At 35.8% G+C, this 20792-nt stretch overlaps 1 long non-coding RNA gene across 1 annotated transcript in view; it reads right to left on the minus strand.

Annotated features, from left to right (window-relative positions):
• Positions 1-790: 790 nt before the first annotated feature.
• LOC141487807 (uncharacterized) overlaps positions 791-20792 on the minus strand; it is a 99835-nt gene continuing 79833 nt past the window's right edge. The window contains exons 2-3 of the long non-coding RNA XR_012468516.1: positions 9103-9296; positions 791-952 (exon numbers count right to left, since the gene is read on the minus strand). This is a non-coding gene — a long non-coding RNA (uncharacterized LOC141487807). The remainder of the gene's footprint in view (positions 953-9102; positions 9297-20792) is intronic.

The raw sequence follows: 20792 nt of genomic DNA on the forward strand, positions 1-20792 counted from the left end.
GCACCAACAATAAGTGTGTCTCTGTAACGTAATCATGGAGAAGACACACCCCCATCCATGGGCTCTCTTAGTGAACAAGGTAAAATCATGGAATAGATGTTCAGTTTTCCAACATGTGCCCCAAACTGATCTAAGCATGGGAAAGGGTTGAATAAAAGTAAGCAATGTGGTCATTCCTCTTGAGGGAGCTAACACTCTAGTTGGAGAGAGAAATCATCATTATTATGGTTATTAAAATTAATAATAATATCCAGCAGTTAGAGAACACTTTATGCTTTACAAAGTGTTTTACATGAAACAACTGGAGAGTAATAGAAAGCAGTATATAATTAAGGGCTAGACTTGCTGGCCATGGTTGTAAATGCTGTCGGAATACTGGAGGGACCCAAAACAGCAAGACTGCCTTATATGTAAAGCCTTGTTGTATGGAGGTCCTTCTAAGCCAACTCAATTCAATTTCAGAAGCATTTATTAAAGGCCTGCAATGTACTGGTAAACTAAGAACAAAATCCATGGTATATAGGCTTTAGGCAGCTCAGATCTGCTCATAAAATTTCAACATAAAAGTATGTTGCATAAGAATGAAGCTCCAGCGAGTTTGTTGATAAACTTTCCAGATGACTTTGAATACATGATCTATCTTGAGAGCCTTTGTTCCAACCACTTCAAGGACAAATTCATGCCTGATGAGCTTTAGACGACCCCTTGTAGAGGCAGATAGTACCCCCTTAGGGTTGTTTGCATGGGTGACTCATGGCCTCTACTCCAGAGGGAGCGCTTCACCGTGAACTTGCTTGCTAGGGTTCCTCCATTAATGAGCACATGGATCAACCCTGGAAGCAAAGGTGGGGCGCGCCTCGGCGCACGCCTTCCGCTTCTCGATTCGGGGGTTGCGGAGGCGAGCAATGAGGGCCCGCGAAGGGCATGAGGAGAGGCGTTCCCCACTGTCTCTCTGTCAAAAAATAAAATAATAATAATAATGATAATAATGATGATGATGAAAAAGCCCATTATGCCTTGAAAATAACATTTTCATTCCATTGTCCATCTCCTGATAGAAACTGATGAACTTGCACAAAACAGAGAGAACAAAGACTATTTAATCAAAGCCTTTAAGGAGATCAAACCTAATCATGAGGTTTTTTTTATTAAATATATAACAGAAGATAAGAGGAACATTTGTCTGCATGACCAGAATCAGAAAATCAGAAAAGAATCTTTTAGGTTCTTTCACTGAAAGGAAAATATGTCATTTTTTTCCATTCCTCTGCAATCCAATTTATTCACTACAGTGAGTATGAGGAAGGACTTAAATATTATGGCCAGTCAAACAGCCTGGAGAACTTGTATAATCTCACTAGGCTCTTGTTCTCCAGACTGTTTGTTAATGACTTGTCCTTGTTTTCTTGTTATGTTTCATTTTATGTATAACACTATAAAAAGCAAAATAGAAAAATTGTTGGTATATGGTAGAATTGGTGCCAGGGGAAAAGAAATCTTGGCCCAAGTAGATTTGAGGCAATATCTCCAGGATACCTAGAGGTTATGGGGAGTGGTTTTACAGGTGCTGGCAGTGTTGCTGAAGGTCAGACTTTCAAAGGATAGCATTGCAATCAAGCTGAGGACAATGGGATGTTAGGACAAAATGAACAAACACAAATTCCATTTGAAAGAATCAGGGGATGTAACCAAGAAGATTGGAACAGGAATAGGGATTTTGGATTGGGAAATGAGAAGCCTCAAGATTTTAATTGATGATAAAGAATTTTCAGTTGATTGCTTTCTGAGTACTATCTCATTCCTGCCTTCTGAATACTATCTCATCCCTTTGATAGAGACAGATGGAGGAGTCTTGAGGCCACACTCCTAGATTAAAATCTAAGAAACCAGGTTTGGGCCCAGTTCTTTCCAGCAGCCTTTGAAATCTCACTAGCTTTTGGGAGTTCTTTTTGTTCTTTTTCATTGCCCAAAGCTCTACATAAGCATAGCCAGGATCACCTGATCTCCTAGAAATGTTATGTACTGTGCTACCTAATAAACTATTCCAGAGGGAGATATACCAACTCAGAAATGTAGGGTGGGGTCCCAAACACAGAAAGATGGTCAGTTCCTGATTCATATGATCCTATACTAACATCTTGGTTAAAATAAATAATAATCAAATTATTTTTATTAAATAAATTAAATTAAATTTTTATTGAAATTTTATTTTACATGCAAAGGTAGTTTTCAAAATCCATCTATTAGTAAATTTATGAGTTCTACATTTTTCTACCACTCTTCCTTACCTCCCTCCTCCCTGTGATAGTGAACAATCTGATAAAAGTTGTATTTAAATTTTTAAAAAATAAAATTTAAAAACCTCAACCTTAGGGCCCCCACTCTCTAATAACTACTCTTTACATGCTTTCTTAAGTGACCAGAAGCAGATTTCCAACATCAAAGGTCCCTCTAATGCTAGTTTTTCTAAGCCCAGAATGATTCCAGTTAATGACACCTACCTTGCCTGCATTCATGGTAACTTTCTGCTGAATACCTGCATCTTCTTTTTTTTTTTCTTGGTGACTTTCGTCAAGTCATTTTGGGATCTATTTTCTTCCTGTAGCACAGGCTACATCCTCTATTCTCATAGCATTTCCTTGGCATCAGCCCTGATGATTTGTGTTGCTGATACCTTCCAAGTGGAACATTCTAATGTGCTGGCATCTTTTCTACAGCTGCCTACGAGGTATGAGACACATTCACATTCACTCTACTCAAAGAAACTTCCCAAAGTAGGACTCTGCACCAAAAATTCCCTCTTCTCCTTTAAGACACTACTCAAAATGAAGTCTTTCAAGAAGATTCATTTGAGTCTTTGTATATGGCACTTCCCATAATTCCCTTCTTCAGCTTTTCCCCAACATTCCTATGAAGCACAGAAATTTATTTTTGTATTTCTGCTATCTTTGTTAGTGTTTAAATAGTGTATATCTAATATGTTTGTGTGTTTCATTCATGAGATTGGAAGCAGAGCCATTGCTATATGGAGGTAAAGTAAGGAGGTGAATCAAACCAAGCATACATTGCAGGCAAAACTTTATGCATGGGTGAAATATGGTTGAAATAAACAAAAAGAAAAATTTTGATCTATACAAATTAGTGTGAATTTTAAGGAACCGCAGTCAGTGGGTAAATCATAAAATCTCAGAGTTGGAAGAGACCTCAGGTATAATGAACTCATCCAAGCCACAGTTAAGTAAGCATCCCCTCTATGATATTCCCACCAAGAGGTCATTCATACATTGTTTGGAAACTGCCAACATTAGTGAAATCTCTTCTCATTTCATTTTTGGTCACCTTCACATAATATGTGATTCAGGGACACCAGTCACTCTCCTTGCTGTTCCTCCCCTAAGATATCCATCTTCCAATTCCAGGCATTTTCACCTGACTGTTCCCCAAGACAGAAATATTCTTCCTTTTCATCTCTGCCTCCTAGACTTTTTTGGCTTCCTCCAAATCCCAAGTAAAATCTCACCTTCTACAGAAAACCTTTCTTGATCCTCCTTAATTCTAATGCCTTTCCTCTGTAGGTTAGATATATCATTTATTTGTATATAGCTATTGAATATGGGCTCCCCCTATGACTGTGAGCTACATGAGAGCAGCATCTCTTTTACCTTTTTTCTTTTTTGTTTGTTTGTTGTATTCTTAGTGCTTAGCACAGTGAAGAAACATAGTGGATAATTAATTGTTAATTGACTGACAAACTGTTCAACTTGACTTCATTCAATAAGCATTCCTTATTAGGAATTAACTTTTTTCTTTATACTCAGTGAAAATCAGCTTCTCTGTAACTTCCACCCTTTGACTTTAGTTCTTCCCTCTGGGAGCAGACAGAACAAGTGTCTTACATATGAAAAACTTTCAGATATTTAAAAAAAAGATCAACATGCTCTCCATTCCCTACATCTTTTCTTCTCCTGGCTAAATAGATCCAATACATTTCATCAATCCTTAAAAGGCAGATAAAAAGGTGCTAGAGGGCTCAGTCTAGAGTTCCAGTCTGACCCCAGCTAGGATTGACTAGCTTAAGCTCTCAAAGGGTCAACATGACAACCTAACTTTGTTTATGTTTTGCTTTGGTGTTTTTGGTTTGTTTGTTTTTTTTTTTATTAAATCTTCCCCGGGCCCCTTGTACAACACAAAGCAAAATGAAAACTCAATTAAGGTTTATCGATTACCTGACTGACAGCAGCCATGGTTTTTAAAGGTTTATTTTGATCTCAGGTCATGGAGTTGTAATCCCAAGGAAACCTGTCTTGTAATATTTGATACATTTCAAGATGTCACTTTATCTCTAAAATGAAGGATTGAACTAGTTGGAAAAAGAAGAAGGAAGGCAAGACGACTAGAGAAAATAAGAAGGGGCAAAGAAACATTAGGAGCCCTGGGATTTCCATGATTAAAAATGGGTGCAATACATTGATGTATAGTGTTGTTATACACATAGGTGAAAGCAGTTTGAACTAACTAGGGACAGCCAGGTCATGAGAAGAAGAAAGGATGAGATCCACTGCTGAATGCTTGTGAGTGGTGTCTAATGTTGAGCAATTCCTTACTATGATCAACAAAACTGAACTAAGCACCTAACATACATCAGCCCTTTCTTGGAAGCAAGGGGTGGGGGAGAGTAGGAGGGAGAGACAATGACTAAGTGGAAAATAAATCAGCTTTACTTACTTAAGTTACAAATAACCAATATACAATGGAGAGTATTGTATATGTGGAGAGTACTGGAGGTGGAATGGTTAATTAATCAGATTTCTAAGTCTGAATCTCAGTTATCTAAGACCTGACAGTAAAACCAATCTTTCTTACCTTGCCTCCACCTAGAAATTTACCTACACTCTGGGCCTTTCGAAATGACAATTAGTTTGTCTGAATTAGAGTGTGTTACTACATAATGATGTTATTAAATTATGCCATGTTAAGTCCTATTCATCATTTTATGCTGTTGGTTCTGGCTCTTGGAGGCAATACCAGTAAAATTTAGGCTATGACAGGCTCTATATAAACTTGAGCAGACCTTGAATGTGATTGCAGCAACAGATATCATCTACCTACTACATGAGGACCTCCCTAGGTAAATACATAAAAAAATCTCATTATAAGTAATTTGGCTACTAAGGGATTTTTCTTTGACCACGGTAAGCCATGAAACAAATTTAAAAATTTAAATTACCTTCAGATCACCATGGTGGGAGAAAAGAAACAGGCAGAACTGTGCTTTTTAGGATTTCTGTAGTCGTTAACTTTTGATATACAATGTAAGTACAGTAAACAACAATTTGAAATAAAGTAAATAAAACACAAGATACAGAGTCAGGAAGACCCAAGTTCAAATATAGTCTCACCCACTTATTAGCAGTGTGATCCTGGGTAAGTCAGGTGAAAGCTGACTGCCTCATCTGCGAAATGGAAATTAATAATACCTCCTACTTCCCACCCCAGATGAAAATGAGGATAAATTAATTAATGTTTACAAAGTGATTTATAAACCTCAACACCAGATATAAATGCTAATATTGTTGTTATTATTGAAGCACCACATCTTTATCAACATTCTCAATCAAACAAATTCAGAAGAGACAATGAAGATATAGCAGAGTGAAAATAGGATTCACATGTACTCCTTGGATATATTAACAAAGGAGTTGATGGAGTTGTTTTCATCATGCCCACAAAAATAACATGACTACTTAAGCATGTCTTCGTATAGTATTTCTGATGAGTATGAGCAAAAGCGTTACCATGAATTTTAATGCAAGTTATGTATTATCTGTCCAGAAGATGGAGAAGGAAAGAAATTTTTGAAGAATTTTTCAAAATTCTCCAAACCAGGACAACACACACTTTGCATTCAGTTACTTCAATACAAAAATGGGAATAGGGAAGTGGAAGAGGATTATTTTAGGAAATAATTCCCATCTTTAAGAAACAAAAGTAGCCAAAGGCTTGTAACCTACTTATACTACATATAAACACATAATTATATATGTAATACACACAAAAACTCACATATATACATATCATGAATATCTTCTTCAAGAAGAATTTCAGAAAGAATGGACATAGTGAATAGCATTACAAAATATTACAGAATAGCATTACAAAAAATAGTTGGCTATCACTTAAACTAAGAAAACTGAATACTAATATGAAATTCATATAACAATTAATTTTATGCAATCATACTATCTTAGAAAAAAGGATTAGAGTCAGCATAAAATTAGGATAGAAGGAAAGAATAAAAATGAAATCACTATATCCAAAAACTTGACTTACTCAAGTAGTTCATTATGCCCTAAAATATGAAATAGACAAAGGCAACAATATTAATGTTGATTATCACAGTTTTGTGCAAATTTTAACTGTAGTTCATTGCCACAACAAAGACAGCAAAGGACACAGAAACATATCAACTAAAAAACATTTGATCTCCTTAACAAGAGACATGACAGTCAAAGACAGTACCAGTTTAGAATACTAATTCATTTATAAAGCACAAAACAGAGAAAAATGACAAAAGCTCATCAGTAATATTATTTTATAAAAGCAGGGGGAAAGAGTGGAAGTTAAAAAAAGTCAACATGAAATTTTAGCATGGAACCCAGTTAGGTATATCATCAATGACACCCACAAGAGAAAGATAAAGAAACAAGAAATGGAAAAGATTTGTAAATATTTCTACAGTGGTCTATTTTTTTTTCAACAATGTCTGTGGAACCAACAAATTTAGACTCTAATATCTTGATCCCTGAAGAGATTTTATGAGAAGATAGCAATGATACTTAAGACAAAGTCAAAAAGAGCAACTAGATGAGATAAACTATTCCCAAAGCACTTAGTACATTGCCCATGTGTTTAGTCAATGCTTATTGACTGAGAAAAGAAATATATGCTGGAAATGTGCAAACTTTTTTAACTCATTAAGGGATAATATACTCGGGAGGGGGGAAAAACTAAAAGAATGGAAAACATCACAGATGATATTAACATAAAAACTATCACGTGTATCTTTGAATAAGATAGAATAAGATGTTGGACATTTACAGAGATAGCTCTTCAAGAACTCAATAATTAACAATAACCAAAAAAATCTTAAAACAAAGAGATTTATGTTTGCCAAAGATTGTTAATACTGTTATGGAAGGTACTTGACTGAGGAGCTAAATTAAACAGGGATTCACAGCAGAAGTAATCTCTTCCAGATAGAGGATATATGCTAATTGTTAAACTCCAAAACACTCTAGGGCTTATTCAATGGGATCAAGATTACCAAAAAAATTATTTTTTAAATTAGTCTAATAATTCATACAAGAATAAACAAATGGATGAAAAATGATTATTGTCCAGATCATATTATATGACCATATAGTAAATATGTTTCTTAAATTTTTAATTTGTTTTAATTGGTATTTGTTATTTTCTCCATCCCACTTGCATTCAAAATAAAATTTAACCCTTCTAACAAATGCATATAACCAAATAAATCACCACACTAACCATTTCCCAAAAATCTATGTTCCATCCTTGTATCTTGAATCTATGCCTTCTCTGAGGTCAAAAGCAATGCTTAGCATAGGTCAACATCAGTCTTCTGGAGTCATGGTTGCTAATCATATTAATAAAGATCTCAAACTTTTCGAAATTTTCTTTAGAATACTGTTCATACTGTGTAAATTTTCCACCTGGTTCTATTCACTCTATTCTGCATTCATATAAGTCTTTCCAGGTCCTTCTGAAACTGTACATTTTGGAACAGTGTTATTTCATCACATTCATACACCATAATTTATTCAGTTATTCCAGGTGTACAGTTTATGGACACCTCTTTGTTACCAGTCTTTATCACCATAAAAAGAGCCATTAAAATGTTTTTGTATTTATTGTTCTTTTCTTTTTTCTTTCTTTTCTTTTTTGATATCTAAGGTGTAAAGATATTTCAGGGTCAAAAGGAATGTAGAATTTAGTGACATTAGTGACTTTTGGGACATTGCCCAGATATTCAAATAATGAAGACCAATTTAAAGCTGCATCTTTGGCATTAATGTGACTAGGTAGCCTAATAGATAATACAAACAACAAACAGAAAATTATCTGGTTCAGAACTGAATGGAAGGTATTAAATTGTGTGGAAGTACTGGGACAAGTACTAGATTTGAAAACAAATGATCTGTATTAGATTCTGATTCTAATTAATTGTAGTACCTTAAGCAAGATGCTCTCTCTTGGCCTTATTTTCCTCACCTGTAAAATGAGGTATTTCTTTCTAATTCTGATTTTGTAATCCCATTCTAGGCTGTTCTCTGAAGTAAAACCTTATTTTTAAATACATCTCCTGGTGATGCTATATAATTATGAATTTTGGAACACCAGTCTACAAAGAATCATAGGGAAGGTGATTCAAAACACCATGAATAGATATACATATAAATAGAATGAAGCATATTTCTTCCCTCCCTGCTGGGAAGGAGGAATACCATCAAGAGTGGTTTATCCTCTTACCTCCAGCCTTGGTTATACATCTTGGATGCCCAAAGATGGGAGTCAACAGTTCCATTCTCATACTTCTAGTGAGATACAGGACCACCAGGCCTTCCCATATGTCCTAGAACTGCCTCCTAAAAATATTTTAAATCATGTCCTTTGTCCTCTAGGCCCTACAGTTTCCCAGCATTGTCATATGAGCTATTTAGCTTGCCTAAGATATGTAGGACCATACTATCCACCCCACTACTGAACCCTCAGGACTTTCAGGGTTTCTATCTGCCCTGAAGATAGACTTGTATATGTTGTCTCTTCCAATTAGGGAATGAGTTCATTGAAAGCAGGGCTTGTCTGATTTTTTTTTTTTTTGTATCGTCAGTACTTGGCACAAAGTAAATTCTTAGTAAAGTATATAGTCAGTGATCTCCAAGAAATGATGAATGATCAGAAAAGATCACATAGCAAGAGCAAGGGATAAATAGATTAGTTTACTACAATAGTAACCCCACCCCCCAAAAAAAATAAGCCTTATAGGAGAGGTGCCAGCACAATATGTTGCCTATGTACCTGTTTATGACATCAGTGGAAAGAACTTGATTTCTTTCTTGAAGTGCTGAATTTTGGTAAATGAGAGATCAATCAACCATTTTCATCAGGGTGTCATGATGACACAGAATCAGGAGAAATATATGCACAGCTCCCTTCATTTGATAACTTTGTAGCTTTTCGGCTGCAGGCAAGTCACTTTGACCATCAATTCCCTGAATTCAGAAAATATAGATACTTATATTTATGCCATCTGTCTCTTAAGGTGCTGTCAGGGAAGCACTCTATAAACCTTTAAACACTATATAAATATCACATTTTAATAATAAAATTTAGAAGTTAGTGCATTTTTTGTTTTCTAGCCTCGGGAATAAACACTGGTTAGGCCAGGCATAAAAGTGGAACCTAGACATTTATGAATCTTTAAATCCTTACCTTAGAAAAATCATACCATAGGCATATGAGTTGAAAGGGACCTTAGTGATTAATAAAATCAGTGTTGGAGCTGGAAAGATCCTTAGGGATAATCTAGTACAACTTGCCCCACCATGCCTCCCTCTACCCCCTTCCCTTTCCCCTTACTTTAGATGAATAAAGTGGGACCTATTTCCTGTGCCCAGAATTTTCACTTTTCCCCTCCATCTCCTAGTTTACCTAGCTTCCTTTAAGTCCCATTTAAAAATCTCCTGATCTCTTATGCTATGCCATCATGCTATGATGTTTTCCATTTCATCTTCTATCTTGTTTGTACATAGTGTTTTGCATAGTGTCTCCCTGATTAGATTTGAGTTCTTAAGAGTAAGAACTGTTTTCTTTTTGTTTGTTTTGTTTTATTGTCTTTTTATATACCCATGCTTAGCCAAGACTTAACCTGACACATAAGCAGGTGCCTATTTAATATTTGTTGAATTGATTTAAGTAAAGAGAGTAAGTGACTTATCCAAGGTTACACAAGTTACAAGCATCAGAACCAGGATTAGAACTCAAGTCTCTTGGATGATAATCCAGAGTTCTTTTTGCTCTGCCATGTTGCTTTGTGGATAAATTCCTATATTAAGTTAAGCTTGCCCTGACCTTTACCAAAAATCACCAAGGGACGTTTTGTGTATTTTGTTTAAGGATGAACATAATTACCCTTCCTGAGAGCATCTTGAGTTTAAAGATACACCTCAAACTTGGCTTCCAAAATTCTCCTTGGTAACCAGTGATGACTCTATTATATTTGAAATTTTCTAAGATCTTCTTGAAGTTATTTCTGTTTTTAGTGGCATGGTCACAAGTCCATGAGTCCAAAGAAACTGGGGCTAGGGAAGATGGGACTTTGAAAGGTTTTATTTTTGTGCACTTCGTAACTCCATGACCTCTTTTCTTACAGGACAGAGAGAGAGGCCTTGTATGTTATGAGAACAGAACTGTGGGAGAAAGATTTTTGTTACCTGAGGTCTCAGAGAAGGTCATTTGTTAGAATTTCTCAAGAAAATGAATTATCTTCTTTCTTATAGGGAGAGGTGGGTGGCAGACACACTCAGGTCAGTTCAGTTAAACTCTCTGCTTGGTCATATTGTGAATTTTCTTAAATAGGCAAGGTTCTCACTGCTTTAGTACTGAAAATAATTTTCTTGTTAGTAGTATACCTCAACCCACAAGCACCTCGGGGAGGAATAGGGTTTGCACTTAAAAAAATAACAAAACATCTAAGATCATAGGATATAAGAGTCAGAAAATCTCAGAGGTTTCATATACTCTAATTACTTCATTTTAGAGAATAGTTTGAGAAAGAGTCAGAGAAGTAAAGCAAGTTATGGAAGGAGAAAATGACAGACTCAGGTGTCCCACTTCCATTCCAGTGACCTTTCCAGTACAGAATAACCTCCTAGAATTAGGTCAATATTAATCACCTAATTGGTCTTTAAATCAAGGAAAATAGCTAATGAAATCCAGTCATCTTTTCCCCTTTAATTCTAGGGGAGTGGAGGGGTGGAAAGGAACAGAACTCAAGGACTCTACCCTTATTAATTGGTAGTGACTTTCTGCCATAGCCAGATGTTCAATGTGAGATTTTTTTTAATTACCTCAAGGAAAGGTTCCCCCTCCTTTTCCTTCTTTCTTTTCTACTTTCTCTGCTTTCTCTGCTTCTTTTTATAGTGTCTCTTTAAGTGATCATGGTCATCTTATATTAATTTCCTATCAATATTTTCTTTCAAGCTACCCTGGTTTGGTTAAGAAAGGGTTTGAGTCTGGTGGAGAGATAGATTGAAAAACCAAGATAACCATTGACTGCTGGAATTGGAAAATTAATTTCCCATTTAAAAGATGATCATATTGGGAACTTGGGAGACTTGCAGAATTAAAGGAGCCAAAAAGGCATCACAAAAGAGAAGAAGAGGAAAGAAGAGCAGAGAGGGAATGAGGGAGAGAGAGAGAGAGAGAGAGAGAAAGAAAGAGGAAAACTTTGGTAAAGAGAAATGACAGTTCTTGCCCTAGGAGAATGAACCAAACTGTTCCCTATCTTCATGGGGAAATTATCATTTCAACTTTGCTCTGTCTTTTCTGTGGTCACTCAGAGGAGGGAAGGTTCCCAATCTGCATTTAAATGGAATGATTCCAAGAAGCACAGAATAGTGGATGAGCTCTGTCCCTCCCTTCCCCCAGGATGCAGTGGATACATGGAAACTGACAACTGATTTTTATAAAAGAAAAAGTCCAGTTGCTCTAATAAGCATTGGTCTTTTAAACAGAAAAGGTAGATTACCTGCTTTGGGGTGTTGTTTCAGGATAGGGAGGCTCTTTGTCACACACACACACCCCACTGAAAAAAAACTGTCTCCTCCATCCCATAACTGAAGCTTTCCTTTCCACCATTGTAGCTTTTCAGGCCTTTTGGCTTAAGATTGATGCCTCTCTAAATGCAGTAACTGCCAGAGGGAGGAATACATTAAGCTATTTTCAATCATTTACACCATAGTATGAGAGGAAAAACTGTAAGACCTTTGCAGAGAATGGGATAAGGAGAGAACTTGTACAAGGGAGAGAAATGTGCTACAGCGTTGCCTCTGGAGTTAAAAGACTGGTTCAAAACCCCACTTCTAAGGCTTATGCCTGGGCAAACTAGGAGAAATCTAGTCAATTCCCTAGGGTTCTGCTTCTGTAGTTGTAAAGTGAGGAAATCAAAATAGCTAGCCTCTGAAGCTCTCTCTTGCCCAGATCTATTATGATATGGAAAACTGTGGGATTGGGGTGGAGGGACAATGAAACAGATAGGGACACCTTAGAAAAGATAATTCTTTTCCTTGCTCTGAAACTACCTCCCTTTTGATTTCAGTAGGTGCCAAGACACACCTATGTCCTTATTTTCTTTGTCATTAAAGGTATGTTAAAAAGGGAATAAAAGAATGCATTTACTACTTGTGTAAGGCTTTTCCAAGGCTCCTTTGCTTTGGTAGCACCAAAGCATCATCATCTTCTTATTAACAGTCTCCACTTTCTTTTGCTTAGTCAGCATGCAGAAAGGGCCCAGAAATGTGCCTTTTCATTAAGACCATTTCTATTTCTGACAGCCCTCCAGGTTGGTGTAGGGAATATATAAGGCAGATTCAAGTCCCCTCTGCAGTGTCATCTTGGTAATTACTTTGAGAGCAGAGACTTGATACACCTGCAGTACCCAGGAAACCTAGAGGACACATTGCTTTCTCTACCCCAGAAGTACTCATATCAAAGCTAGGAGATGCCAGGAAGGAGAGAAAAAGGAGAGTAGGTTTAGGGTATGTGAGTAGCAGGATGTATGGGTGAGTAGGCAGGAAGTTTGAATGAGAAAGATGGTAAGAGTGAGTCAGAATGAGAGATCATGTGTGGCTCTGTGTAACATATGTGTGTGTATGTTTGTGGCACATGCACTGTATCTGTACAATGGAGAAAGCAAAAAATAGGGTCGAGTGGTGGTATGTGACAATAGCTTTGTGTGAAGAAGCTGAAGTGATCTTTCCAAATGTTTCTCATATCCTGGCTAGCTAGATAGATGAATTAGTGCCCACTGTTGGGGAAGAACATCGCTGACAATGTAGAGAATCACCAATTGATTGATGGAGAGACTAAGAAAAACTTCTTCAGAATGAATTTTTTTCTGAGCCACTCAGGAGGCATGGTTCTATATATGTCTCATAGATAGGACTCAGTTTTCTTCCCTTTAGGGAAAAATTTCTCAAGGTTTTATTGAGAGAAAAATTTTTCCTAACACAACTAAATTTATCAATTAGCAAAATACTAGTTATTATATGGCAAACAGTATACTAGAGGTAAGAAATAGAAAACATTTTCCTATCCTTTGTGAAACTTTACCATCAGAAAAGAGGATGAGATAGACTGCAATATAAACTAATATATACTAAATAATATATATTTAGTAGATCAGATGGGTGTATAAAAGAAAGAATTTTGTGTATAGTGTATAAGGGCAAGTAGAGGATGAACCAGAAAGAACTTCATGGAGGAAATAGTATTAGAACTGTGAAGGCTTTCTATAGATAAGTCTAAGACTTTCTATGAGTAAAATCTAAGAGTCTGGCAACAACAGGATAGTCACATTATATGATATGTTGAAGAATAGTATGAGATAAATCTTGTTAATTTACTGAGAAGTTATTGATTCATGCTGCAGTCTTATCTCTTTTTGTATGAAATGTCCCTTGGATATTGGCATGCCATGCTCCATCATGCCAAACAATACATTGGAAGGCCTGCACAATTTTCCATCAAATAAGGAATTACTTTTTTTTAAGTGAGGTTTTTGGTTTAAAAAAACAAACAAACAACTAATAGGTAGACTAAAAGAATTAGCATAGATTTCTAAGTGAAAGGGATCACAAAGGACTGATTAGTAAAGGCCCAAGTCTTCAATCAAATAAATAATACATGCTATTATGTATTACGGTTGGTTGATTGCTGTTCTTTCTTGAAGAGAACCAAAATGATATTTCTATGTTAGAATCAAGGTACTGGGTGTAAAGTGACTAATCAGACCAATTTGAGCATTGTCTATTATCTGGAATCCAGACAAGCATGCTGTCATAAAATTGATATACAATACTGATGAATATCTTTGAGGAACCATATTTTGACATTTTTCATAAAGCTTCATAATTGATAGCATCAAAGGCCTTGGTCAGATCTGCAAACATTGCATACAGATCTCTTGTGTTTCTAGCATTTCTCCTGGAGTTTTCAGGCAGCAAATATCATATTGACCATTCCTCAACCGTTTCTGAAGCCACACTGGTTTTCAGGTAGATGACCATTTTATAAGTGAAGGATCAAACTATTAAGAAGGACTCAGGTCAAATCTAGCCTCAGACACTTAATAATTACCTAGCTGTGTGATCTTGGGCAAGGCACTTAACCCCATTGCCTTGCCAAAAAACCTAAAAGAAAAAAAAAGGACTCAGGCAAGAATCTTGCAAGCAGGGGCGGCTAGTTGGCACAGTGGATAAAGCACCAGCCCTGGAGTCAGGAGTACCTGGGTTCAAATCCAGTCTCAGACACTTAATAATTACCTAGCTGTGTGGCCTTGGGCAAGACACTAAACCCCATTTGCCTTGCAAAAACTTTAAAAAAAAAGAATCTTGCAAGCAATGACTAAATGAGAGGCTCTCCTGTGATTGGACAAGAAGTTTCTTTATTTTTATATAGATGGATAACAGATACATCTTTGAACTCCCAGAGGATAGCTTCCTTTTCCCATATAACTTGGAAAATTTCAGTCAACTTTTGAATTAGCAATGGACTCCCCCACCTTGTGAATCTCAACTGAAATCAAATCAGCAGCAGGTTCTTTGCCACATGAAAGAAGCCTAATGGCATTCAAAACCTCTTTTTCAGCTGGCATCTAGTAAGGGAGGGATTGACTTAAACCTGAGGTAAATGGTCAATGGCTTTAACATTGATTTGTGATGGTCTTTTGAGAACACTAAGGAAGTGTCCAGATCATCTCTCTAGGATCATGTCCTTTTAACTGATTGATGTAGCTCCAATATTACTGAGAGGTTGAGATGCATCATAGTCATTTGGCATAAATAGCTTTCACGGCATCATAAAAAATCCTTTTAATTGCTACTATCAGCATTGAACTGAATTTCATCTGCCTTCGGAATTCTGTATCTCTCTCTAAGCTTCCCTTGATCTTTACGTTAGATGGAATTAAATGCTGCCTTCTTAGAAACATGTGTACTATTCCATTTGTGCACCCTGTTGAGTTCTCATTTTTCATTTAGCAGCATCTGAATTTCCCCATCATTTTCATCAAACTACTCTTGATATTTGCAAGTGTTCTGACCCAGGTGAGCAAATACAGTGATGCACATCAAGTCTCTGAAAGTTGCCCATTTATTTCCTACTCCACTATTGCCAACTGTGTATTAGTTCAATTTTCTCATCAAGTTGGTAGTAAATTGTTCCTGCCCAGAGATGACATTAATTCTTCTAGTAATCATTTTGTCTTAGAGTCACCACTTTTGGTGAATGATAATCTTGGAGAGAATAAGTCTATGATCAGTCTAGCACTCTGTACCACACTGTCACTTTCACATCCTGTCTGACTCTTCTCTTTATGATCACATAGTCTATTTGATGTCAATGGTTGCTGTAAGGATTCATCCAGGAAGTGTTATTGTATTTGGGTAAATAGAAGACAGTGTTGGTGATAATCATGAAACTCATAAATAGTTGTTGTTATGTTCCAACTTCCCAAGTCTAATGATCTGAGCCTACTCTATTATTAAAGTCATCCAGAATTATAAACTTTTACTCTTTTGGCACATTGATGATAAGGATCCCCAGGTCTTTATAAAATTCTTCTTTGAATACATCAGAGTTCATCATAGTGGGAGCATAGGCTCTGATGATGTGGTGGCATGGAATTTTCCTGAAAATGTCAATCTCATTCTCATGAGCCTATCTTGTCATTCACTCCCTTTGGAAGACTTTCAAGTTTATTAACTAGATTACTTTTGATTGTAAAACCTATAGCAGCTTCACAGCACTTACCTTCACTGTGGCCACTCTAGAAAAATATGCATCCAGTTCCAACTTCAGTAAGCTGACTTTCATTTGCCAACCATGTTTCACTAAAAATGCTATATAGATATGATACCCACTGAGTTCTATCACAGCAAGAGTTGCTCATCTTTCAGGTCAGTTGGATTTTGTATTGTCTATGAGTTTGCATACATTCCATGCAATAGTAAGTAGAATCATATCCACAGAAATATTTGTACATTGTGTGTTTGTGTGTGTGTGTGTGTGTGTGTGTGTTGATTTATAGAGTAGGATTGCTGCTTGCTGAGTTATCAGGTAAGATTAGGTAAGCAGACAATTTTTAGGGCACCTTTTCTAGAACCATCTTCACACCAAGAAAGTGAGTGATGTTATCCTTAAAAGGCTGCTCAGATACCCAAGTAGATGCCAAATCCCACTGCTGCTTCCAGTGAGGAAACAACCTTATGACCTGTGTGCAGGTTTGTGACTACAGTTCTTAAGGTATCCCTCACCTGCTACTTCAATCACTTGCCTGTCATCACATGACTTTGAGATAGGTAAAAATGGTAAAAATATAGTTAATATCTTTTGATTCATACACAAATTGGATTTATGTGAGGCAGAGTTGCATGAAGTTGTCAGTCCAATCTGTCTTCCAGAGTCATTACAGTCCAGTAGGACAGATTCAAGATGACTAGTGATGACTCAAGATATAGTGAATGACCTTGGCATCTTGGATGTCTAACCAAGTTCTAAGCAGTTTTCTTATCTGTCCATTCCACCAAGGAAAATCTTTACATTTTTGCAATAAATACTCCATTAATTCACCAACAGGTTTGAGACCCCCTCATTTACCCTCAATCTGCTTTAGCCTGTCTACTGAAATGTTTACTGGCATGTGGTCTATATATGCTACAGTTTCTTGTAGCCACAGGTGAGAGTTAGATGGATTAGGTAGACACCAAACGTGGAAAGCATTTCTGAAAAGAGTTCAACAACTCTCACACCAAAGGTACTAGTCTTCTGTGAACACCATACACCATACACCATACCCCCCATTATGTATTATATGTATATACATACAGTCATATACTACATAATTGGGGGGGGGGGATGGTGTATGGTGTTCACAGAAGACTAGTACCTTTGAAGACTGTGATATCTTGATTGTTAAGTGCATCACACAGTCCACTATATCTCATCATCATCAGTCCTAGCCATGCTTTACAGTCTACCCTAGTCATCATCTTGGCATTCACTCTGTCACTTTCTACTTTGAGACTCTCGAATCATAATAAAGTCAATACTGCTATCGCCACTGGGACATGTGCATCAATCAACTCCCCCATGGCTCTGGTCACCCTACCAGTTTCTTCCTAAATTAAATGATCCCTGACTACTCACAGCCCACATATATATATATATATATATATATATATATATATATATATATATATATATATATATATATATATATATATGTTGTCTTTCTTATTAAAAGTTGATATCTTTAAGGACCAGAGTTATGATTTTTAATCTGAATCCCTAGTATTATCCTAGTGCTTAGTTTTTAAAAGTAAGCATTTAATGCTTTTTTAAAAAAACACTTATTTAATTTTTAAATTATGGAATAAACCAAGCATTTCCAAAACATGGTATGATTTTTTAAAACATGATTTTACATGAAATTGCAAATCTATTATGTATAATTTGCCTTTCCTTTTAAATATATAATAGAGTTGTCACATAAATTTTTCTTCCCCTGCCCTAAAGATAGCTACCATTAAACACAAATATGCATATGTAAAATCATCATATATATATATATATATATATATATATATATATTTCTATGCTTTTTCATTCATTCTTTCAAATAGCTTACCTGCAACTAAGAAAAATATAACCTATAAAAAGATTAGATTGCATATGATGATTTGAGGAGCAAGAGGACATCACCAATTAAAGCAGGTATTTTTAACCTGGGATCCATTGACCACTTGGCAGTGGATAGATTTTATGGGATCTGTGAAACTGGATAGAAAAAATAATCACATCTTTCTTTTCATGAACATATAATTGAACTGTTGCATTACATTCAATTATTTTAAAAATATTATTCTAAAAAAGGATCCAAAGATATCACCAGATTTGCAAAGGACTCTATCTTCTTGAACTAGGGAGAAGAAAGGCTTCCTGTAAAAAGAAGTACATGAGCTGAGCTTTAACAACTAGGAATTCTAACAGATATATACATAAAAGTTGGGTGTGTATTCCAGACTTAAGAGTTTAGTCTATGCAAAGGTATGGAGATGAGAAACATCTACTAAGTTTAAAGAATAGCAAATAGGTCAGGTTAGTTAGAATGCAGAGAATATGAAGGGTAGCAATGTGGCTGGGGGGGAGAGGGGATCTGGACAGCAGGCAAAAACCAGATTGTGAAAGGCTTTATATGTTAGCTGAGAAATTTAGTTTTCATCTTAGAGATGAAAAGGCAAAGGTAAGCTTCATAAACAAAGGAATCATGTCACAGTTTAGTTGTTTAGTTATATCCAACTTTTTGTCATTTCCATTAGCAAACCAGACCTCTATTCTTCTATTTTCCAAAGTTTGTCCAAGCCCATGTTCATTGTTTCCATGACACTAACTATCCATCTCATCTTTTGCTGTCCACTTTTCCTTTTCTTTCCCAAAATCAGCGTATTTTCCCATGAGTCCTGTCCTTTCATAATGTGATCAAAATATTTAAGCTTATCCTTCAATATTTGACCACCAAGTGAATAGCCTGAATTAAATTTTTTTAGATGGTGATTAATTTGGTCTCTTTGCTGTCCAAACTTCTGCATCAAAAGTCTTCTCCAGCACCACAATTTGAAAACAACAATTTTGCAGAGCTAAGCATGTCTCATAGTCCACATCTCACAGTAATACATTGCTACTAGAAAAACCTTAGCTTCAACTTTACAAGAGGTTTGTTGGCAGGTGGTGTTTCTGTTCTTTAGTATGCTATACAGATTTGCCGTAACTTTCTTTCCAAGAGAAGCATCTTTTAATTTCATGGCTCCAGTTGCAATCTTCAGTGATCTTTGAGCCCAAAAATATAAATTCTGACACTGCTTCCATTTCTTCTTCCTCTATTTGCCAGGAAGTAATGTGAATAATAGTCAAAATCTTAGTTGTTTCTTTTTTTACATTAAGCTTAAAGACAACTTTTATTCTCCTCTTTTTCACCTTCATCAAGAAGTATCTTAATTATTTGTTGCTTTCTGCCATTAGAGTGGTATCATCTGCCTAGCTGAGATTGTTGGTATTTCTCTTGGCAACCTTTATTCCAACTTTCAATTAATCCAGCCTGGCATTTCACATGATGTATTCTGCATATAAATTAAATCAGTAAGGTGACAACATATAGTATTCTTTTTCCAATCTTAAGTGATCATTTGTTCCAAATTGAATTCTAAATTTTGCTTTTGCTTCTAAACCCATATACTGGTTCCTCAGGAGGCAAGAAAAAATGATTTGATACTCCCATATCTTGGAGAATGTATTATATTTGTTGAGATCCACAGTCAGAGGTGTTAGTATAGTCAATGAAATAGAAGTAGATTTTTTTTTTTCTGAAATTCCCTTGCTTTCTTCATTCTCCAGTAAATACAGGCAATTTGGTCTCTAGTTCCTCTGCCTCTTCAAAAACCAATCTGTTCTTTTGGTAATTTTCAGTTCACATATTGCTGAAGTCTAATGTGCAAAATTTTAAGAATAACCTTACTGACATGAAATGAACACAATTGTTCAGTAATTTGAACATTATTTGCCATTACCTTTCTTTAGAATTGAGTTTAAACTGATCCTTTCCAATTCAGTGGTCATTGTAGAATTTTCCAAATTTGCTCACATATTGAGTATAGCACTTTAAAGGAATCATCTTTTAGAATTTTAAATAGCTTAGCCAGAATTCTGTCAATTCAGCTAGCCTTTGTTAACATTGCTTCCTATAGCCCATGCCATTCATTTTCCAGGATTTATGGGTCTAGCTTAGAAACCATCATGGTTATTAGTGATGTTGAGTTTTCTTGTATAGTTCTTTTTTAAAGGAAATATTTTATTTTATTTTCCCCTGGTTACATGCAAAAAAAAGCTTTAACATTCACTTTTAAAATTTTGAGTTCCGTATTCTTTCCTTTCCACCCACCCAGATCCCCCTCATTGAGAAAGTAATTTATTTGACTTCAGTTAAAAATGTGTATACATGAAAAACATTACCACTATGGTTGTAAACATAATTCCCCAAAGAAAGAAATCTAAAGAAAAATAAACTTTAAAAAATTATGCTTCAATCTTTATTCAAACTCCATCAGCTCTGTCTTTGTTATGAATAGTGCTTTTTATCATAAGTCCTTCAGAGTTCTCTTCTGGCAGAGCATTGTTGAGAAAAAGTAAGTCAATCACAGATGATATTACTTGATATTACTTTGTATATAGTACATTTTACATTTTACATCGCATCTTCTCATACAAATATTTTTACAGAATACTTCCTGTTCATAATTTCTTATAAAAGAATAGCATTTCATCTTAATCAAACATGACAATTTGTTCAGCCATTCTCCAATGGACATCACCTCAATTTCCAGGTCCTTGCTACCAGAAAAGAACTTCCATAAATAGTCTTTTACATATAGGTC

This window comes from Macrotis lagotis, chromosome 1, assembly GCF_037893015.1.
Source record: "Macrotis lagotis isolate mMagLag1 chromosome 1, bilby.v1.9.chrom.fasta, whole genome shotgun sequence".
NCBI lineage: Eukaryota > Metazoa > Chordata > Mammalia > Peramelemorphia > Peramelidae > Macrotis > Macrotis lagotis.